This window comes from Pezoporus wallicus, unplaced genomic scaffold, assembly GCF_028554395.1.
Source record: "Pezoporus wallicus isolate ANWC-B61680 ecotype Strahan unplaced genomic scaffold, APGP_CSIRO_Pwel_v1 contig_5785, whole genome shotgun sequence".
Lineage (NCBI taxonomy): Eukaryota > Metazoa > Chordata > Aves > Psittaciformes > Psittacidae > Pezoporus > Pezoporus wallicus.
The window spans coordinates 6,686,665-6,710,715 of record NW_026641150.1 but is presented as its reverse complement, the minus strand read 5'-3'; the positions used below and the strand labels follow the sequence as shown (position 1 = coordinate 6,710,715).

The window sequence follows — 24,051 nt, the reverse complement described above, 5'->3', positions numbered from 1 at the left end:
CTCCTTCTTAGTAGCTGGTGCAGTGCTGTGGTTTTGACTTTCAGCCTGGTAACAGCACTGATAACACCGATGTTTTTAGTTGTTGCTAAGTCTGCTAAGTCATGTTTACTCTGATCAAGGACTTTCTGGGTCTCATGCTCTGCCAGGGAGGAGGGGAAGCCGGAAGGAAGCAGAGACAGGACCCCTGACCCAAACTAGCCAAAGAGGTGTTCCATACCACAGCACATCATGCCCAGGATGTAGAACTGGACGCAGTTACCCAGAAGTGCTACATCACTGTTCGGTCAGGCTGGGTATCAGTTGGCGGGTGGTGACCAGTTGTATTCTCTTCACTTGTTATTCCCTTATCATTATTATTACTGGTGGTAGCAGCAGTGATTTGTGTTATGCTTTAATTACTGGACTGTTCTTATCTCAACCCGTGGGAGTTACATTCTTTCGATTCTCCTCCCCATACTCCAGGAGCTGAGGGAGGAAGGCGGGGGAGTGAGTGAACGAGCTGCATGGCTGGGCTTAAACCACGACATCCAGGATGTTCAAGAAGGAAAATTAAGAACCACTGGTCTGTTCTTATGGTGGAAACAAGTGACAAATACTGGTCTTTCAGTATAGGCTGTAGTTTGAACCTCACCAATTTCCAGAAATATATCAATTGTTCAAAGATAAACAAATCATACTGTCATTAGCTAATGACATTATCTAATCATTAGCTAATTAGAACCTGAGCTTCTGTGGACAAAGCACCCAACAACAACAGAAAACCTCTGGCCAACATAGTGAACTGCCCACAGGACAAAACATAGGGTAAGCATTTCACTGATAGTAGAACACAGGATCTTGTCAGCACTTCGTTATTTCTGAGACTAAAGCTCCTTTTGCTTTGTCTGCCTCTAATTTACTTAATATCTGAACCTTTGCATTCAGTGTCCACAGATCATCACACATTATAGTAGCAATCTCTAAAATCATATTACCTTACTCCGTCTTTCACAGATGAAATTTGGCATGTGCATCCAGTTGTTTTTTAATAGTCTGAAAGACAAAAAAAGGACAGTTTCTGACTGAATGGATCTAAATAAACAGGTTAGTACTACAGGAAAAAAGTTTTGGAGAAAGCAATAAATATAAGAACATAAAAAAAAACACTAAAAACTTGTAAAAAATGCAGTGTAAACATCTTATAACATAGTTCCTTTGCCATTTAAGACAGTATACAGACTGTGGATGAGTTCTGAAGAAAGAGAAAATAAGAATAAAGGCAAAAGAGATATTTCAGAATTGGTTACTGTTACCGTAACATTTCACATGTAGGGATTATATTAATGAAAATACATTTGCAATACAAAATGTATTTAACTAAAATTACTTTTCTATTATGTCTGTAAAACACTCAATGCAGTTACAGTATAACAAAGCAGCTCAATACAGCTCAATAAAGCAGCTACTTCATGTCACCAGCAACAATCAGTTTCCCCAAGCACAGCTTCCCAACTCAGCTACCTTGTCCTATCTACTTATTCCATCTACAGTCAGTGTTTGGGTCACTACATAGCACTGCAGCTCCTTCCCCAGGAAACAGAAAAGCTAACGACTGAACTCAGCCCCCCCCCAAGCAATTGGTATTTCCTGCAGGTTCAGACTGAATTCAAATGCCCCTGGCAGAGAGATTTAAGAGTTTAATTTCTTGCTTCCAATACTCACAGCTCTTCCACTGTGACAAGGAACATACTGTCCTTGGCCATACCACACCACATCTAAGCAACAGGCATCTTAATGTTTGTTTTTTTTCCCTTCCAGAAGTATAATCAAGATATTCCCTTGCACGTTTTATCCATAAATCAATCAGTCCAGTATCCTCAACCAAGTTCAATGTCAAATAGATACACAGTCCAGGAAAGTAATGCAGCTAGACGTGAAGAGAGAAAAACAGAGCTACTTTGCCCAGAGGCTAGCTTTGACAGCTTTTATCTGGGGGAGCTCAGCAAGTGGAGGCTGAGATGATTCACAATTTGCTCTCCAGAAGTACATGACAAGGGCTAAACACTGGACAGGTGAAAAAAGCATTAAGATAAACAGGATGTTAACAAAATAACTAACCTAACTGCAATAATAGCAACCAGAAAAGCTAGTTTAGCCAAGGAAAAACTTGGTTTCCACAGAAGAGGAGCATCATGCCACTGTTAAGACTAGGCTCAACAATCAGGAAACTCCACCCAGCCCTATGCTTTTACACACTCATCAACTAATCACCTAAAATTTCTTACAAAATTGTACCTCTTCACAGAAGTAGCCTATAAGGCAGCTCAAGTTTTCTTCTCTTTTCATTGTCCAAGGTGAAGGCAGAACCAACTTGAGATTCACTTCTACATGTCTCAGTTCAGATGAGAAGTTACAAAGCATTTTACTTACCCTAGCTTTTGGAGAGCTCCTCAATGAGGCCAGAGACATCTGACATTATGTAGCTCTTTTCAGAGTTAAATATGATATGCACTAGTTTTTGGCAAAGTCATTAACTATTTTAAATAATTTTTATTTTGGTAAATTCAGTGTAGGCACATAAAGTCCCATTTTGGTACCCTTTATAACTTCAACTGCATTTATTTAGTATAGTTGTTTTTTTTTTTTCCTCCATTCTAAAAGCAAAGCGCATACTGTGAAAGCTCCTGGGCACCATGGAAGCTACTCACAAAGCAAGTCACAGTCAGCCAGTCGCCACATCAAGGGCTGATACAATGGACCTGCTACATTATAATCTTGTAATATACTGTACCACCATCCACCTTCAGTGCTTTTAATATAAATACTTAAACCTGGTCAGTTATTATTCATTTCACTTAAAATTAAGAAATGAAAACAGCAGACATGATAACGGAATCTAAAACTCCTATTTACAATACTATTATAAAGATGACTAGTTCTGCGGCCACAGGCAAACCCCTTTCATGTCTGCAGCTTAGCTCACACATCTGTAAAATAGAGACATTGCAACCTAGTAACTACATCAAGTTTCTCTGCTGACAAGTTATAGTCATACCTTGCTCACTACCATCAGAAAGTCACACCTGTTTTGCAGATCAACAGTGGAAATCACACATTCTAGGGTGATGTATTTTAAAATCAATCAGTGAGATTTTTAGAAAAATACTGCTACTTCTGCAGAGAAGCCAAATCCTACCTACTGATCTCCCAGCAAGTTCTGACCTCCTGCAGGCGCCCTCCTGCTCTGCACCCCATTCTAAAAGCAACTTTGGCTCTTCAGCTACATTTCAAGTTATACATTTCAAGAGTCTGCCCAGAAGTTCTCTTTTACACGATCACATTTTTAATTGCACTCCAATTCTGTGGTCCTTTGGTACCTGATTAAGAACCACTAATGTGGTAGCTCTAGCCATGACAACTGAACTGAATACTAGTAGTACATCCAAGGCCAAGCTGGATGGGACTTTGAGCAGCCTGGTCTTGTGAAAGGTGCCCCTGCCCATGGCAGGGGGGTTTTGACTAGATGGTCTTTGAAGGTCCCTTCCAACCCACACCATTCTATGATTCTATGCCCAGGTAGCAAGCCCAGAGAGTCCAATGTCACCTGCATATGAAAGATTCTAACTGGGCACCAACTCAAGCCTCTCTTTTTCACCCTACACTGTACAGGTTTTTAATTACATTGCCCTGTAACAGCAGTAAGACCACAGCAGAGTGTGGTAATGCACTACTGCAGACCACACTAAAGCACCAGCTTCCTGGCATGTTCTGCCTCTGGCCTTCTGCATTAAGAAATATTGATGATAGAAAAAAAAGATTCTTCAAAGACTGCAGCATATTTTTGCTTAATTAAAGCCTAGAAAAATTGTTTTGCAGTTAACTGATGATGGCAGATTAAGCCTTAGTGCTTGTGCTGCCAGATTTTAAAAGCAATTCAGATGTATCACTATAAGGAAATGATACATAGTGACATTTTTTTTTCTCCCCAATCACTTTACTTGCAACCAGAGTGACTACACAAACTGAGAACACCAGCTCTCAATCAAAACTGTCACACCGTTATTCCTGCACGCTGCAGGAAGTGAAGCACGTGACACTAGTCCCTGTGGAGAAACCTTAAAGTATGATACAAAACAAACACCAGAATGACAGGGTGTGTACATGCTCCTATTGAAAATCCCTCACTTTCTCCTCTGCCGTACCTTCCTCCCTCTTTCTTACTCACTGACTGGACAGCAGCTAAATAACTTCAGGGAGGAACAAGTAACTAACCATTTTCCTTTGCAATTAAATGTGGTGTCAACATCTCTGAAAGGTACCCAGATCCCATGACACCAGGTGTGATTTTGTCCATTAGTTAAAGAAAGAAAAACAGAGCTACTTTTGCCAGTGACTAACTTTGATAGCTTTTATCCAGGCATAGTTCAACAGACATGCTATTCCCATAGGAGTGGAGTCAATCTAAGCTACTACCTCCCATTGCTTGCTCTCACTTTCCCCCCTCCTCCTATCTGTCAACAAAACTGCAGGGTTTTGCAGTTTTAAACTTCTTTAAAAACCAAGCAAACAAAAAAACCCTAACAACAACAAATCCTGGAATACTTGGACAGGGGGGAAAAAGAAAACCAGAACAGTTTGCAAAAAGCACATTTTAAACCTCTGACAGAATCAAGCTGGGGAAGGACTATACTTGTTTTTTATGCTCACAGATTTGAGGAGCATGAACCTCTGCAGTGGGCAAGCAGCTGAGGATGAACCACATGACAACAGCAGATCTGCAAACTAATGCTCATACAAGGCAGTTTGTCAGACCTAATGTAGATCAGAAGACATTTCCTGTAAACGTATTTTAAAGGCTCAAGTTTCCAATAATCAGCCTACAAACCCAGACAGCACATTCTTTTTGTAGGTCAAGATAGTTATGACCCCTGCTACAAGCCTCAAGCTGACAAAAGGTAGAATATACTGTGTCCCCTACTGTAATTCGTCTTATCTTCTCCTTTGCCTTGTGGCAAATAAACCACAGCATTCTTTAAACTCTTTTACAAACTACATATGATTTCCTAAAGTCTTCCCTCATATTCCCCATTTTGAAATACCAGTCTTCAGGATTTTAAAGAACATAAATTCTCTTCAATCTGAGCAAATTACTGTCGTGACCAATGTGGCAACTCTTTCTGAAGTACTAAATTACACAAGATGCTACCACCATTATATCAAAATATGCCTTACAGAAAAAAGAGGAAACTTAACTTGTCTTGATCTGACTTCCCCAGAATTACTTCAGATTTGCTTCCATTATGCATGCAACCTGTACTTTCACAACATTAAAGTTTCCGCTATTTTCAGCTCCTGGTTGGGAAAAAAAAAACCCACATATCTGACTGTGTTTATATCACTGTTTGAAGGAGTGCTTTAGCATTCCTAATGCTAGGCTGTGCTCCTGACACAATTTACCCTGCTCTGCACCTAATTTTCATGAAAAGAAATACACACCAGTACCTCCTCAGGTTGAGCAAACATAAAGCCAGAACATACAAGCATGCCCTGAGATTTGGTCTGTTCCTCAATATTGTCACATATACACCTCCACAAGTCAGTCTAGCTAGAGCGCTCTCCTGCAAAATGGGAAGCAAGGAAAAAGAGATTTCAAAAGACAGTCTTTAGGTCAAACTGGTTTGCACAAGTGGATTTCACATTCTGTTTTAAATATGAAAGAGAAGACCTGGTTTGCTATTACAAACATGGTCAATCCAACCATTTACTACATGCTTACATAGAAGAGATTGAAGTGTATGAAGACCACCCAGAATCAACTTGAACAGTTTCTTCATACTGTGGACAGTAAATGAATGGTGTCCAGTACCTAAAATTCTTACTTCCTTCTTTCATTTATTACATTAGTGTCACAGAAAGACACATTTTTCTTAGCTGTCAAATGCCCACATGCCTGTCTCATTTTTATCATTGGAGGCTACGCTTTCAGGCTAAATAATATCCCATTGTAAAACTAAACATTCAAGTAGTAATGGGTAGAAATTATTTTCATGCAGTGTAACCAAATAATAATTTTCTGAGTGTGTTCTATTTTACGCAAATCCCTGAGATGTCATCAACATTAAGATGGGCAGTACATCCTTATTTTATCATAGAACCATAGAATCACAGAATGGTTTGGGTTGGAAGGGACCTTAAAACTCAACTAGTTCCAGCTCCCCTGCAATGGGCAGGGACACTTTCCACTAGACCAAGTTGCTCAAAGCCCCATCCAAGGTGACATATTTTATGAACCCCAAATACAACTTGATAGATGATGTAAATCAGAGCATTGTGCACTCCAGCCACGAAATGTGCAACACAACATGGCTAAATCTAGGCTGCATTACTCATTTTCGCATATAAATATCACATGCTTACTTTGAAGACATTGCGTTCTTATTTTTCATATTCAGAAATATGAATCACAGAGGAATGAGGGGAAAAAAAGTGCAAGTTGTTGGGAAGTTGGGAAAGCTGTAGGGAAATTGGGAAAGATGTCACACTTTCAAAAAATAAATGCTGCAAAATATTACACTCTCCAGCAGCTACTACAGCCCTTCCAAATGCCTATTTGCCACCTCCCTTCTCTTAAAAGCCTTTTAGATGTTTGGGAATGTTGCTAGTGACAAATAAGCACTGTGCTAGAGAGGAACAACTCTTCCCATTTATCCTGGACGTCTTACTCATGACAGGGAGGGGTATCAAATCTTCACACAAATTGAGACAAATTACTAGAGTTCTTGTCTGCCACTTATCACAAATATAACATCAGCTAAGCAGATCTTCACTGGTAAGTGTTCTACTCTCCATTTGTCTTTCTGCTAAATTTTATGTTAAATTGGTATTTAAAGACACCCCCACTTTTCAAAGAGGCAATTGTTACATGTACCAAATGGTTTCTAGCCCTCAAAAAATCTTACCAGTGGCCCTTGTGACATTTTATGATTTTCCATTAAATTAAAGGCTGTGGAAATGTTTACATAGCTGAAATATAAATCCCATTAATGAGCACAGAAAAGAACATTCAGTTCTTCCTGAGCTATTAGGAAATACTTGCATCTCACAAAAAAAAAAGCAAAGCCTTTTCAAGGTAGTCAAAATTCAGCCACTATGGGTGTTGAAGCCAAGCTCCTCTGTTCCTCAGTTCACACATAACGCGCTGGAAGCCTCCAGCCATGTCCAAGCACAAAAGCAGCTGCTTCTTACAAGTGCTGCCTGTGCAAATGCAAGTTTATTCTTCCACGTGCCCAACTAGGTCCCCCCTCTTACCGCTTTCTGTATCCTGAAGGTGCTGAGTCCTTTCTGCAAACTCCATGCATTGAAATGACATGGCAGCTTCAAAAGGATCCTGTGAGACAGCAATTCTTCAAGGGGAAAAAGAAAAATGCCTATTGCTCCATGCAATCTGCCAGCATCTTCACCTCCCTCTCTGTGGCACAAAGCAGCTGGCAGAAACGGAACTTTCATGGCTTAAGGAGAGGAGAAAGGTGCTAGATGGCAGGAGCCAGGAGGACTGTTTCTGCCTCAGCCTCTCACCAGCAGGTATCTCTGCCCTTCACAATCCAGCCTGCCCCATGGCGCACTCTGCCCACTCAGGTCCACAGGACCTGACTGCTGGGGGCATATTACAAGGTCATGTAGTGATAGGACAAGGGGAAATGGCTTTAAATTGAAAGAGGATAGATTTAGATTAGATATTAGGAAGAAATATTTCACTGTGAGGGTGTTGAGACACTGGCACAGGTTGCCCACAGAAGCTCTGGCTACTCCACCCCTGGCAGTGTTCAGTGCCAGGCTGGACAGAGCTCTGAGCAACCTTATATAGGGGAAGGTGTCCCTGCCCATGGGTTAGGTCCCTTCTAACCCAAATCATTCTGTGATTCTATAATTCATTAGTTGTTTCACTACGGAGGAACCCTCAGATAACTGATTCAGTCTCTCACAGACTGTATCAGTTAAAAGGGCAATAATACTCACGTTCATTTAATTGCAAAAGATGCTGGTAAAAGGTGGGCAACAATAAAGGATGTAATTTCACTATATAACAGTAAATGTGACATATTAAGGTCCTGGCATGGGAGACAATTCTGACTGTATTTCACTCTGACCCCTCCAGCCATGGCTTCGTGGAGCTCTGCAAAGTAACTCTCTTGAGAGCCTCTAGCAATGGCAGTGATGGTTTCACTCCAGAGACCACAGGTCTGGATCCTTGGAGCATGGATTAAACACAGTTTCACCCAACTCCCATTTTTTACTTTAATTTGTGACATTGCCCACACCCTTAAGTGGTCTACTTTCATTCACCATGTATATTAGTGAAAGTGCTATAGATAAACTGATTGTACAAACTGCTGTGAGTATGCACTAAACGTGGCAAAGCCCTGAAGGATCTTTCATAGGATCCTCTGTAAAACATCATATCACTTCAACAAAAATTTAGGACTAAAACTTCATTTAATTTGCTTCTGCCCAGTAACAAGCAATACCTAGTCTTGGGAAAAAGGAAATTAGATGACACTTACTCGCACTATGTTATAAGTTCTAAAAATGGCCAATCTGCAAACATAAGCACTCTCATCACAAGCAATTTCCCTGAAATTCATAAATATGAGATCAAACTTGTCACAGTTCCCTTACATTCCCCAGTTGAACTGTGGGCTTCATAGGAGAGCAGTCAAGAAGAATCTGCTCTAATTCCTCGTTGTTCTTTCTTTCCAAAGTTCATTTCTGGTCTGGTTTACAAGTCTGTCTCACTGCATATGTACTGGCAATAGAGTAGTCACTTTTCCATGCAACTTTTCTGTGTAAAATCATTTTCCTGTAGAGGCGCTTTTAATATCATGTTCTCACCAATGAGTCTACAAAGCCATGGGGACAATAATGAGCTACCTTTCTTATGTAGGCAAAACCACAAAGGTCACATTCTTCCTATTACTCACTACCTCCTGTTTACTAAAATACAATTTGAAAGTCATCCACTTATCTCAAGAACAGAGAATAATTTAATGAACTTTTCCTAGGCACTGACATTTCAGAGAGAGTTTATAACATAAAGTCCTCATTCTAACCAGCTCAGCTGCATGCATTTTTATGTCATGCATTCACAACCACAATATTTAGTGATAGCAATACTCAGGACATAACCCTTTTCATACAAATCCTCCATACACGCACAGAGCTCAAAAGAGCTCTTCTTGGAAGCTTTCTGGAAACAAAAGACACTGTCAGCATGATACTATCTTTTTTCATGTCTTTCTACGTGTGTTAAAAGAATCAACATTTTACTATGTCGGTCCATATGTCCTCTGGAGAAGCCCTCCCAGTTGCTCAACAGAAATAACATCAATGTCAGGGAAAAAATAAATCTTTTGCTTTAAAGTCAGACCATTGGTGTCTATTTCTGAAATGAGTGAGAAGAAATCTTTTATAGCAGCTTGTATTTCAAGAATCTGGGGCTTAAATACACTTACTTATCACACATAGGAAACCTGATGAAGCTACCGGCTTTTTAGTGCAACCTAGAATATTTCAGTATTGCCATTTGCTTTTTTAAAATCAGATCTGCTGCCCAAATAACTGCAAAAATGGACATGCTCTGTCACTCACCTCTGCCTGTAGCAACTTTACTATCTGGCATTAGCAAGCACTTATCTAAAATGTAAGTCTAAATATGAACCCACTCCTTTTAAACTGTGTTTCACCTGAATACAGAAGATCAATTTACAGTCATGTGAGACATCAAACATACCAATTTACTATCACTGATTTAAGCCCACACAGCAGTCAGAGGTATTCTGCTGCTTTAAAAGATGAAGCATCAACTGAAACAGAAATGGAGCTAATCCCAGATTTCTGCATCCCTACAAAAAACAAGGAGAATTCAGCACAGAAATAACGTGCCATCGTAATCCAGGCCGTAATCCCATTTAACCAGAGCGAAATGGACTATACTCATCCTCAAACTGGCTCCAACTCCTGAGCAGGGCAGGGGGACTACAGTCATGAAGGACTAGTCAAGTGGAAATTCAGACCCTGAAGGCATATGAAAGGACCATCACTGCTATATTCACAGTACAGGCTGCAGTCTTCACTCTCTATTTAAACTAGCACATGGTCAAGAACACACAAAAGTTTCAACAGACAAAAATTGAGACGCTGACTTTTTCTGTGTGATATAAAGCCTTATGCAATGCCCAACTCTAGCAGTCTGGGCAGGGCAAACAGGATGTGTTCACCACCTCTCTGTGTCTCCCTGTTTGAACTGCTCCAGCATTAAGTGAAGAGTTTCTTAGGACACACTATAAACAAAGATTTAACATTCTTTCCCCATCCTCTTTAAAACAAGGCAACAAATCTAATCCAAAGAAGAAGACTTATTCATAGAACAAGGACAAAGCAGATGCTCTATAGATACATACACATATATGAGACCCCCCAAACAACTGATGCAAATATTGTCATTTCTAAAAATTACGCAAAGAAAAAGATACAAAACTCCCAACAACCAAGATGGCTCAGTATTGCAAACAGTGCTATTCATATTGCTCATATGCAAGGACTTTAGTCCAATATAACTCCAGTTTCCAGGGCTTATTTATAACATGCAAAAAAGAGAAACAAAAACCTGTAAAACCACCCCAACAACTCCAACTTTTTTCCTCCCTTCTTTTCAAATTTAGATTTGATTCCTCTTTCAGAAAGTCTAAGGTAAAAAAGCAAATTAGCATAGAAAGTAGGGCAACCATTTTTTGTGGGAGAAAAAAAGATCATTATTCAGTGTATGGACCATCTTCTGCTCTGTGTAAAACTCAGCATTTGATATAGCAGTGCTCCAGTTTGGGCTGATCATCAGGTAAAACTGTAACATAATAAAAAAATTACCCATATTAAAGATCATTCATGTTTCAGTAACAAAAGAAGAATGGATTTCCCTTAAGTTCTTCACCAGCCATTTGGCAAGGCTAGCTATAAATCATTGCTAAGGAGGCTTTTGTTTAAAACAAGAGTAAGTGCTTCCTGCTACTGAAGGTCTCAGAGCTTCAAGAATTGTGGAGAAATGCTTTGATTTCTCTTTGCCCCTCATTTCTCCACTTGTTACCCACAGCAAAAGCTGTGCTTCCTGCAGAGTCATTTCCCCCTGTCACGGCAGGGAGAGGTAGAACAGCATACCCAAGGATTATGCCGCTGCCCATTTCGAAACTTTAAGGACTGAGGAAGCAGAATATGTAAGAGATCAGAGATAATCTAGCAGCACTGTTTCCCAAGTGCCAGGAAAGCAGATGAAGGGCTTAGAATAACACAACTAAGGCATGGCCACAAAGGAAGCAGTGGATTTTATGTAGGAAGAAACAAATAAAAAGGACAGGTGAACACCCCATGTCTCGTTTGCGACACAAGCAGCACAGGAGCAACAGGTAACTACATGAGCTTTGTGGCCTTGTTCCATTTAAAGCTTGCTTAGGTGGAAAAGCTACCAAGCGGAGAGAGTCATTAAACAGGTCACAGTAGAGCAGCTGAAGTGAGAATTGAAAAAAGGGACTTAAATTTCATCAGAAAGTCCACAAAAGCTTCAGTGAGGGCAGAGATAACAAAACATAGCTCTGGAGTAATGCAGAGATGAGAAAAACAGCTATGCAAGCACCAGTGATGTCCTGTAGGCTAGGAACGGAACAGAAGGGGAGAACAGTGAGCTGGCATCTTCTGCTTGGGTTCACTGGAGATAACAAAACTTCACTACACAAAAGAAAGGCCAAGGAGATCATGAACTCTCACACTTCAAATTCTGCCAAAAGTACAAGTGAAATGGTTCCAGCAGCTTCTGCCATTTGTTGCCTTTACAGCCTGATTCAAAAGCAACTTAAAGGAATAAACTAACCTTCAAGGTGCCTAGAGGGCAGACTTTGGCAAGTCCTATTATACAAAACCCCTGCATAGAAGGATCAAACTCAGCTGCTTTCTTTGCACTTAACATAAAGTTATGATCACTTCCCTGCACAAATCTTTCCTACCCTGGATATTTACATTTTAGTTGTAACTTGATAATATATCCAAAACGTATATATCTTGTAATTATCAAGACAGCATCACAACAAACACTGCCAAGACTTCTTTAGCTCTTCCCAGCAGCTTTCCAGCAAACTGTCTAGCTACCTTGCGAGACTGGGCTTTTTGTTCTTTGTTGAGCTGACTCTCTTTTTCACTCAGTGCATTCCATCCACAGACAGAGGAACACAGTAGGCAGCACAAGAATTAGATAGATCAGAGGGAGTTCTCTTTGGTGGTCAGCACTTGCACAAAGAGTTTATGGACAAGTAGGGTGGAGTGGCTGTTTTCAGGGCTGTGCCGACTCGGGGGCTGTCATCGTGTTCTTTAGATATTAAGCATCATCTTGAAAGTTCTTTTCGAAATATTAACTGTTAATAACTGTGCCCACAACACATTCATAAGGAAATTATGTAAACTCAATTGAAGATAATTGAGTTTTATTACAATATTCATTCTGGTTTGACATAATACAGAATTCGTACTCTAAATGCATACATACTTAAAAGGCAAACGTGAAGGCAAACAAAATTCTGACACACAGTCTTAGAAAACAATAATTAAGGTACAAATCAGTGGAAAAATTAAGACTGTTTTATTTGGACTTGTTTGGATTTGGGAGGGGAAAGAAAGACTGCCATGTACCAGAACTTTGCTAGTGAGTGATCTTAAAACCAACCTTAACATTATTTAAATTAGCTTGCATTTATAATGCTGTAACATGTGAAATATTTTATATCAGGAACATAAATTAAAATTATAGTCACTCAGGGAGACGGTCGTCCATGAGTGACGTTGTTCTACAAGCTTCTTTCACATTATGGTTTTCTAAGTTGCATGCCAAAAGAAGTGTAAAAAAAATGCACTAACAAATCTTACTTTTCATTTTATTAAGAAACCTAGCATTTTTAAAAGGCAGAAGTAACACCAAATCTATTTAATTAGTAGGAATGAAAACACTGTGTATCAGTGAATGCTATAGACCGGCAAATAGAAGAACCACCCAAAGTACGCTGTGATTTTTCAATGACCTTACTACAGCACCCTGTTTCTTTGACAGTGGTCATTTTAATGTAAATTCTACAAGGAAATGAGTGGTAGTGTCAAGTACCTGAAAGTAAGCTAGTACATGAACAGTTTTTGAAAACATCCTTACTCTCTCATTCTGAAAACAATACACGGAAGAGACCAGGCTCCCTTGTTACTAAGAGCGGCTGCCAGCCTCACTGTAAGATGCACTTTAAAAGGACACTGCCTTGCAAATCCAAAATAAACTGGGGGGGAGGAAAGAAAAGAGATATTAAGATAATTAATTACCGCAGTTCAAGACCACAATCCCTAACGTAGAAATCTCTTGTGAGGAGCACAGCAAAGTCTCAAGACTCAATGGAATTTTTTTTGAGGATAACAAGAGACACCAGTCTAGGCTACATTAAAATTACGGCACCAGAGTGAATAAAACAGCATTAAAGGCACTACAGAAAAAGTGTTTTACCCATTCTGCATATGTCAACACTAGGTTAGAATATGTTGACTTTTTTCACATAACTAAATGTAAGAACAGGGCATATATATATATATATATATATATATGGGCTTTTAGTGGCACAAAATGAAAATCAGCCCAATATCTGGAAGCATCATTTAAAGTATTGAAGAAACTGTTTATGTTCAGGTGCTGCACAGATCACAGCATGCATATAGTCCCAGACTGAATGCTCAAGGTAAACCCCTATGATTCTAAATGTAAACAATTATTCTGCTCTTTCTAATGCCACCGTTTTTTATTCTAGTAACACAGAAAATCAGAAGTTAGCATATTTAGTTTTAAGCAAGAACTAGAGAACTGCAGTGCTCCCCAAAGAACAGAGAGCTGCTTAAAAACCAGTTGTTTTCCTTGCCCTACCATCTAGTAGTACTGTTTCTTCAAGAGAGGTCTTATGTCCTTAACATGGCTGCCATGCCTTACATAACATCAATGAATGAGAATATATTTACTTTGTTTCCTAGGATGTGCACTGCCCATTTAGCCATATGATTCTCCATATGGTGCTGCAAACAGTTGAGACAAAGCTTTACAGTAATGCAGCTCCAAAGATCAGCGTCCTCCGAGAATAAGCAGCAGCAGAGAGACTCAGCCTTCACTAGCTCTAAATTCCCTTTCATATCTTTCTCTAGTAAATAACAGGCATTCTTACCTTAAGAAAACAATAATAATAATAACGGTGCTCAGTAGAGCCTCCTCTGTTTCATCTGTGCTTGTAAAAAAAGATCTTGGCGCAAGTGTCTACTGCAGCAGGCAATCAATAATATAACCTGCTTCTTCTGCTGCCAGAGCTGCTCCATCTGAACGCTAGCTAACGTGAACACTGTCAGTGTGAGTCATACCAGTGACTCAGAGCAGATGCAGAGCTGCGGGAGGAGTTTAAGTTTCAGGGCTTCCTCTCGCTCGTTCACGCTCGCTGTCGCACAAACACACATGCATGTGCTCACCACCCGTGTGCCTCTGTATGCATGCAGACTGCCCCAGCTTCTTCTTTCAGCAGCAGATTTGATTTCATCCTCTGCATAATCGTGTTTGTTTGTTTGTTTTCCCAAGACACCAATTCTGTTTCTTTTTTTCACTCTGTATTTTTTGAATGCAAAAGCTTGCTCTGCAAGCCAGGACAACACCGTGTGACATGCCAGGTGATGTGCTACTACAAGATATCTGTGGGCTCACACCTCTCATCAAGACTAGGGGAAGCACTCAAACACCCCAGGAAAGATGCTAAACCTAAAGTACTGTTAGGGCAATATCCACTTATTCATGACAAGTTAATAGCAAAGTGTCTCTGACTTCATCAGGTACTCTGGAGAGGACAAATCCATCTCAAATGCAGTGAGATAAAAGAACTGGAAGAAGGAGTATGGGATGCACATGAGCATAACTTCTGTGTGCCTGACACCAGTTTAGCAGGGCAAAATGCCTCTAGGAAAAGAGCATAGCTGCATTACAGACAGGAGCAGCACATTTGGGTTTAGGGTTAAATTCTGGCAGTCTCCCTGCTAGCAGTCGATGATTGCCACAGTCAAAGAAGCTACCTGATCACCTATTAACTTCCCAGGCCTGCCAGACTCCCCACAAAACACAACTGAGAATAGGCATCATGAAGCTGAAGTTAGGCACTTAATGCTAGACAGTATTGATACACAGTGCTCTATTGACTACACTTTATTTCTGAAAAGCACATTATACTAAGCAGTTGCAGTGTTGAGCAAATCCAGCTTTCAAGAAGCAGATGAAGCCCTGTACTACTGATCCACCAGGTCAGCCACATGGAAACAAATTCTGGTGGGATGAGTAAGTTTCTGGCCCAAGGAACAATGCCATTAAAATGCACAAACCTGCTTGACAACCATTCATATAAACATTCCAAATAGTTTTGGGAAAAGGCACTTGGTTTATGTCAAAGCATTTACAGCAGAACATCTTTCCTCATATTTAGCACATGTCCAGCTGGCTATCACCCAGATAAACAGATTTGTCTTGAGATTTCTCATGGGAAAGCTAATATCAAAGCATTACTTTCATGATTCTGTAGTTTTTGTCTTTTTAAAGAACCCCTTCTTTTGCAAAGCCCAATCAAATGAAACCCATCCAATCCAAGTACGTGCACAGCACTGTTCAGTACTGTATCTGGTTGTTATTAAAACTGCTGAATGAACTTCATACTATTGATGGTGAATGTTTATTCCATGTATCCCAAAGCAGCCAAGAATATTGACTTGGCAGGGATCAAGAAACGAGAAGGAATCAAGCTGAGCAAAACAATCCTAGAAGTATGGTCTTGGAAATAACATCAACAAGGGAGACAAATATATCTATGAAGATACACTGAACTCTTTCCCTTAAAACCATGAGTATTCTATCACTTGGAAAATCTGCTGAATTCCATCCTTTCCTGAAGTTTACTAATGACAGTGAATCTTTGCTACTGTCAAGTTTTCAGTGCTTTATTCTCATGTCTTAAGTAGTTGAATTGGCAAAAGAATGCTGAAATCCACAGCATGCCTGGAAAAAAAAAAAAAAAAAAGAAAGCAAAGAAACAACAAACAACCAAACAAAAAACCAAATCCAAAAACCAGCAGCAACAACAAAAAAGCAAACCAAGACCCCTGAGATTTTAAGCTGGCAAACTAACATCAGGGCTGTGGTCTTGCAGTATAGGCTATTATACATTCTTTAGGGCTAGAGATAATAGGTTTTTTTCCTTTTTCTCTTTTACAAAAAAGCAAGCAAAGGCTTTTCTACAGTACCTATTCAAAATGGTACCCCAGAACATGTTAGGCTAATGAATCCTGTTCCTTATCATCATCTCCTTGTCTCTGGAAATTTGTTTTTAAAGTCATCATTATGCCAACATTGGTAGAAATTGCCTCTTCTAGTTTGTCAGATTCCATATTACCCTGCTTTCTCACAAAAGTTCAGGCTGCAGTCGGATTGCCCTTAACTGAGAACACCAACCTCTGCTTCTGTTCTTGAGCCTATTTTCTTCTTAGCTGCACTCTCCCAAGAGGGTGGAGGGGGGAATAAAAGTAAGAAAATAAAAAAGGCAGTTTCTTTCAGGGTGGAGCTGGATCCCAATGCAGTGGAGTAACAGAAGAAAATTGAGGATGATTGCCAGTATCCACAGCAATACCTCCCCTACTCCTTCCCCCCTCACGCTCCTAGCATTCCAGTTATCTTCCCATCAGCCCCATACTCTGCTCAATCCTAATGTTTTATAGCCTTGTTTTTCAAAGTCCTGTGGAAATGTGTAAGTTCAGAGATGATAATTTCTGAGGTGCAGTGACACACATTTTCAAGGCAAAAAAGCAAAGCTCACTTTCTGAAGAGGTTCACACTCTTTTATCATGGTTATTGGCATTACAGTATTTTCCAGAGGTTCTCACCAGTGAGCAGCCACACATGCAGAAGGAGCACATATTTCGAAAAGACATATAAGCAAAAAGTTGAGAAGAAAAACATTTTTTGCATCATCTTACAAAGCACAGCTAACAGACTTGGCTAAGATTGTTCCACATGTTCACCTCAAAACCAAATGCAGACACTAGATTTCAGTGTCTTGCTCACTAGATCGTCAGACTTCCCTTCAGGTGTGTTGTAGTAGTATGTTCATTTCTTCCAGCTAATTACCCTTTGTGGGCATTTTGATACGCTATGACAAAAGCCCTGTTTGCTGCTGGGAAGACACCAAAGTCTCAGTAGCATCTTGCACCCATCTCTACAAAGGCACTTAGCAAAGCCACCCATACGAGGCTGTGGGAAACCATTTCCTCCACACCACACAAGTACATCACCGAAATCACCTCCTCAAGTTACTGCTATAGCTATGACCCAAGTAATAATGTATTTTTTTATGTCTTGTAACAATCCAAAGACACATATTCTGCACTAGGAAGAGACTACAAAGTGACAAGCTGCCTGTAACATACTGCATGCACACATTTCAGAGGGAAGTACTTCTGCACATCTAGTGAAAATGCACAAGATGATCTAAATGGCCATTTCCCCTTTATGGTCTGTTCTCAGCAAACGAAACAAGAGACACTGAGAGACTAAGATCAGAGAAATCGGGCAAAACAAGAAAAATATATCTCATCGCAACTAAGACGTACTGACCAGATGACAGACTAGTTTACAGGCACTGCTGTGGCTCCTGTGTGTACAGACACCAATACATTTGCTGCATGCAAAGGTTTGCCTGGATGAGGACCCCCCAGATTGCACTTGATGTCAGTGTAGTGTCAGCTGGTCTTTCGGCAGCTGGCCTGCTCTTATCTATCCACTTCTGTTCTCTTTAATGCTAACATCTGCCCATGTTTTGTGTTGACAGAAAGGTCAGTGAGACCCTAATGATATGTTAAACCTGATAATCAAGTGATGCATCATTTGCAATTACCCTATGCTCAATCTTATTCCCCTTGTATTCAGAGCTCTGCTTTTTTTCTAAAAAACTATAGTGCAAGTGCAGAAATATCTGTAACCTCAAATCTAAAACACGTTATAGAGATCACACAGGATAACAGAGAAAGGATGTCAGAAAACACGTAGTCTCTCCAGGCTTCCAAGAATATTAACATCTGTTCTGTCACTATAGACATAAATTTCTGATTCCAAACTATTTTTCTCTACAATGCACAACTACCTCTTTGTTCAAACCAGCGTGCCCCATTTTCTTTACTCCTACAACAATTTCAATTGAACACTGAGCTGTGAATCCTAACAAAAGAGAGACCCAAACCTAGGTGTAAACTCATTTTGAGGCATGTTACTGCATGACTTAAACATTATGGTCCCTTGCATTCTCTAACAAAATGCTATACTCTGGTGGGAATATGTCTAGATCCACTCATTTTGCTCATTCAATACACTCTGAACATTTTCTGAGTGAAGCTTTTCCTGTTGCCTTCACAATGCAGGACTTGCAGAACTCATGCTGGTCTTTGTGACCTATGACTGGTATGTTTGTTAAATGCCTCAGAAAGAACAACTGTCAACGCTGGAGAAAGTCAATGCAAAGAGTTATTGTTTTCTCGGTACCATCTGCTGCATTGGGTAAACTAAATCAAAAACCAGTAAAACTGAATGTAATGGTGGACAATCTTTATGACTGTTCTGCAATGTTTCTTATAAAATTTATTTTCCTTATCTGCATGAAGAAAAAAAATGTAATTAAAAAAAAAAAGCTCATGGTTAAATTATTTTTCTTCTTTCTATCTCAAAATTCTTTATTTCTTCTTTCCAAATAAATTATGTAACAATACAATTAAAAAAAAAATAAATCATCTGCAAGCTCACAGATTTTAAGCCACTACATGTGAATCCAACTTTCATTACTGGTGCACTGTAAATTATTTCCCAGATTAACTCTACCAAATATCAACAGGACCATTCAAAGATTAAGGTAACGTACATGTTGGATTGTGTATCAGATTTCAGACCATTGGGAGCCTGAAGTGGAAAACACTTATTAAAAGTGTTGATAATGGAAATGTTTCTGTCATGATTAATCTAAATTTTGACATTCAGAACTTAATTGACTTGAGATCATTTGGGCTTTTTTCTAAAACTAGGCCATAGAAAAAACCTCACAAAAAGTAGCACCTCAGTGGTTTTTAATGTGTTTTCAAAAAAACCCTAAATGTTAAAGGCTGTATGTTTTATTCTAAGCACAGTCAACTACAAACCAGAAAAAATACACAGATAGTAAGAGAAGGCAAAAAATAAAATAAAAAAATAAGAATTCCACCAGTTATGTCTTTTTCCATTTATCCACTGGAAGATCAGACAGCATATCAGAGCTGTTAGTGGGTGCCTTGGATATTTTTAATCAGTTTCATTTGTTTCTGTGTAATTCAGAAGCATGCACTGATGTATTGCTGTATATATTTCTAGATTATTTGCACTGGTAAAAAGGTCTCATTGCTTGGGATGTCCTGGGGACTAAAGGGGCATCACAGATGACAGATGTTTACATCATATAGTGTTTTAGGAAAAGACTGAGTCCTTGAATTTGAAGGGAGTTAGACTGGGTAGGTAATAATTGAAGATATTGCATCATTTATTTATCTATCAGGTTTAATACATTTATTAGAATCCCATCAACTTTCTCTAATAACATTTGTGTGTCTGTATTAAGGAAGTACGATTAGTATTAGGGAATTATGATTAAATGGAAAACATTGGTACCTGTGCTACTTAAAGGTAATGCTTTGGTATCTATACCCTGTCATTCTACAAAGCCTTCACTCTCTCATTTTCCCATCAAATGTATGGCATGCATTCATTCAGTTGTTGAAGAGAGCCATATAAGTCACCAAACAATTCCAGCTATGCAGAAAAGTGATGTGCACAGGTCCATATACAACCTCATTTATAGTTCAGTTCCACCAGTCTAAACTGGTAAGATTACTGGCAATACCCTTTTATATTATAAAGGTAGCAAACCACAGATTTTTGTATTACCCTGCCCTCCCCTACTTCCACCTTCTTATAACTGTCTATGATATACTTCAGCTGCATGGAATCGATGGCTACTCCAGCACTTGCCTGAAGAGACTTGCAGTGGTCACAGACCACAGGTCCTGCACCACCCTACACCACTGGGAGCTGCAGCTGTCCTTCCCAGCCTCGTCTGGGCCACAGACTTAAGGTTTCCTTGACATGGAGATGAGTTTAGTGTAAAGCACAGGTCTATTTGCATGCGTTTTACACCTGAGACAGGATAGAGAAAAAGCATTCACCTGGAAATCTGGGAATCAATAGGCCATGTCATCCTCACTGCCTATTCTCCAGATCACCTCACAGTTTTTAACCCAAAACAGGAAGGTATGGTTTCCCTTGCCCCTGGCTCATCAGTTTGGGCTTTTCTGGGGCCGCGTGGTACTGGGGGGTTGTAATTTGTCGTGGATTTTTCAAATGGAATAATGAAGCAGAGGCTGAGGCTCAGAAGCGCAGGTTTCTAGGGCCCATATCACTTAGCTGTAATGATTTTATTTATTACTTGCCTGGCATTACCCAAAGAGTCTTAGGAACTGAATCTTGAGCTCTGATTAGTCCACTAAATAATACCTTTCAAGGCATTATTATGTAATTTTGGAAAATGCTTAGTTTTGGAAGGAAGATATCCATTTAACCCCCATGCAAATCTTGTGAGGTTGATTCTAATCAAAGTAGAGCTGTGTAAAGAACTATTTAATATATGATAGTCACATTCCTAGAAAGGTGCACTCCAAAATGCATTCACTTTTGCAAGCTGAGGACTTTAAACACTCATGAAAACATTTTAGAGTTAGAGAAGACATGCAGAAAAGAGCTGTCTATAAATACAAAATCACCAATACAAGCATAAGTCATCAAGAGCCATAAATACAGGTAGTATAAAAATAATTTATTGATTTCTATTGTCCAAAATAGCATTAAATCTCTCTTAATTTCTCTTGGGAAAAACTATTTTAATAACCATGAAAAGGCTTCTGAAATAGAATACAGTATATTCATCTTTGTTGATCTTATCAAGATTGAATGGAGATACCAAGCTGAGCAAAGAGAAAGAAGACAGAGCCTTTATCTTGTGTCAGTTCTTCAACACAATCCCAGTAAGAAATCCTCTCTCAAATACAAATAGTCATAGCTTCAGAACCATCCATTTTGCTTGAGAAGCTGCACAATAGTTCAATGAGGAAATCACAAGTAAGGGTATGGAAACTACATGATCCACACCCATAACTATGGAAAGACTCTTAAAATACACAGGCTGTAATTTAGTGTAACAGCCGTAATTATGATGGAAAAGGAAATGGACACATTAAAATTAAAGGAAGGCAAGTAAAAACTATCCTCACATTAAAGCAGGTTCAAAAGTATGGGTGTCTTTCTTTTTACAGTGGGTCTAAAAAGGGGTAAGATGCAAGCAGCACCTGTTAGGCAGTGTTTCTAAATAGCCTGCCTTTTTAAAGAGTCCATATAATAGGCTGAAACCACTGAAATACTGGCCAAACACTCTTTCAAAAGGACCTGAATCTTTGTCAGCTTCATTTAAAGTTTATTTTTATAGACTGTAATTTAGATAGCAGCTAATCAGTACAAGTCCTTTTTGTACAAAAGTGGTGTTCATTTTGCTACCTGCTCCTTCCCCCCACACTTCTTCCTCCCAAAAAATAACTGATTGCAGGTTCAAAAAACATCACTGAGACCTGCCCGAGTCGTTTTACAAATAGTAACAAACTTTGCATGAAATTGGTAGCAATTATAGCTTATGTAAGAGAGTGAGAAGGAAACAATCATTTTTTAACCCACTTAAAAATCTTTCCACACGGGAAAGAAACATATTTTTGGTATCTTATTTATGTTCTTTTGATTTGTTTTTAAGAGAAGCCTTTTTAGCTTTAGTACTCCAATGTTCCATATCACTATGTGCTAGAACCCTATAATCTAGATACTAAAAAGAGGAAACACAGAGAGTTAAATTTTTCATTGAAAAATCTCCCATTAAGGGAAAAAAAGAAACGGAAAAGTGGGAGCTTCAAAAATTGTATTAAAGAAACAAATCTATTGATTCCTCCTACAGATGTAGCTAAATAGGAATAAACGAGTATTTAAGAACATGAATTAAAAAGTCGTGCCTTAAAATTCTGTAACGGCTGTGAGCTTTTTAATAGGTTGAAAATTACTACCATCCATGCATATTCCTTATATTCACTGTGGAGGCTGATGAGATGACATTAACAAGAACGTCCAGGAGAGTCAGAAAATGCACTGAATTCTCTACTTTCTCAGAAACAAAACAGGTAGGAATGTGATTCAGAGCAACTAAGCTAAGTAGGAGCGAAGGGGCTAACTTAGGTGTCAGTCTCTGAAGACAATCACTTTTCTCTAAAACTGCAGAGGGGATGAAGTCTGCTGGTGCTAATATGCCCCAACCAGGCCTACCAACAAATCAAAAAAGCCACAGAAGTTATACATAAATGTTGCAGTGGCTTAAGTGCCGAAGTTAGAGAGACTATCCAGTAAAAGCAGAGCTCAAAATAGAACACAGATGGGAAGAATTTGGATGTGAGGTATGAGATGCTTTCAGAAGATGACAGACAGAAACAGGAAATGTCAGGGCTGGGGAATCAAGACTCTCAGCAAGGAAGAGATCGATGCTCCCATCCAGAGGATACGAGTTTCAGTTAATATACCAACCTGTGAGCAGTTTCTAGTGCATGGTCTTGAAAGGAGAGAAGTTAATGGTGCTGTGGTATCTTCTTAATGGGCAAACTGGTTTAGAGAACAGGAAATGGAGAATCAGTGGCAAAACTGCACAGCAAGTAGTCTTAGAGGAAAGTGTGGCAGGGCAAATCAAACAGCATCATTAACTATGTGATGGAGAAAGATCTAAGGAGGTGGATTCAGAAGAGGAGTGATTCATCAGAGGCTCAGGCAACTCTAAACTGCAAGCGTGAGCTGCCTGACTGACAGGCTGCTCAGAAGCAAACACCTGAAAGCAAGACGCCTGGGGAAGCTGTGACAGTAAAGGGAGAGAGAAGAGACAAAATGACTCGGGAAGAGATCAGGAAAGCTTTATGAAAGTGTTTTTTTCTTCCCTAAGAAAAACAATGTTTGTCGAGTCTATGGAGAAAAACCCAAAACTTCTCAGCTCTGTTTCCCATTTTGAATTTAGGCAGAAGAGTTTTAAGGCTGTTAAGACTTTGCTGTACTTAACTGTGCTCAGTCATAGCAGTAAGACCTTTTCCACAGACAAGAGGGGTCTGAAGAGCCATGCAGACCTACCTCTGCAGGTTTCAGTCTGGAAAAAAGTCCTAATCATATCTTGAACAATGGCATTTTCCAACATGAACCTATTACTCCCTGAAAGTTTGAGTCTGACTGGCAGGAACCCAAATGAGACATTAAACCATACAACTCTATTATCAGAGGCTTCAAAAGTCATGCCCTGAATCAAACCTTCCTTGTTCAGTGGGCTAACCATTTACCATCATGAAAAAAATTTTTCCATTAAAGCAAGTGCTACTTAACATGACGTATTTAGGGTCTGCTTAGCCTCTTACATGCAGTAAAGGCAATAATAATTAGTAAAGGGAAAGCAATACCATTCAAGATTTCACTGTTCAGAGACCACAGATCAGAACCCCCTGGCCTGCCATTAAGCAACCCTCAAAGGCTTAGTTACTGAAGCTGCAATACAGAGCTATATAAATCCTCCATGGTCCTAAGTATGCTGTAGCTCAGTTACACAAAACTCATGATATACGTTGAGCTGTTTTGGGCCACTCATCCCTTAAACTCCCGGACTTTTGGCTCATGATAGAAATATTCCTTTATAGTCACTACAGCTTTTTCCAAATATCACATTGCCAACTGGCTCTAGCACCATTTTTCAGATTCTGTGGCACTGACAGAAAAGCCAACGAGAAGAAAAATATCAGTAACTGCTGTGCAGA

The 24,051-nt window shown here is 39.5% G+C and overlaps 1 protein-coding gene across 12 annotated transcripts in view; it reads right to left on the bottom strand.

Moving 5' to 3' along the window:
• Positions 1-14,713, bottom strand: part of INPP4A (inositol polyphosphate-4-phosphatase type I A) — an 89,977-nt gene extending 75,264 nt beyond the window's left edge. For 4 of the 12 annotated variants that reach the window (XM_057422205.1, XM_057422206.1, XM_057422202.1 and 1 more), the window contains exons 1-2: positions 14,259-14,394; positions 975-1,032 (exon numbers count right to left, since the gene is read on the bottom strand). The gene's annotated coding sequence lies outside the window, so the exon portion shown is untranslated. Of the gene's footprint in view, positions 1-974; positions 1,033-14,258 lie in introns of all 12 variants that reach the window. The other 8 variants (XM_057422209.1, XM_057422210.1, XM_057422211.1 and 5 more) reach the window with 5 other exon arrangements.
• Between the last annotated feature and the right edge of the window lie 9,338 nt (positions 14,714-24,051).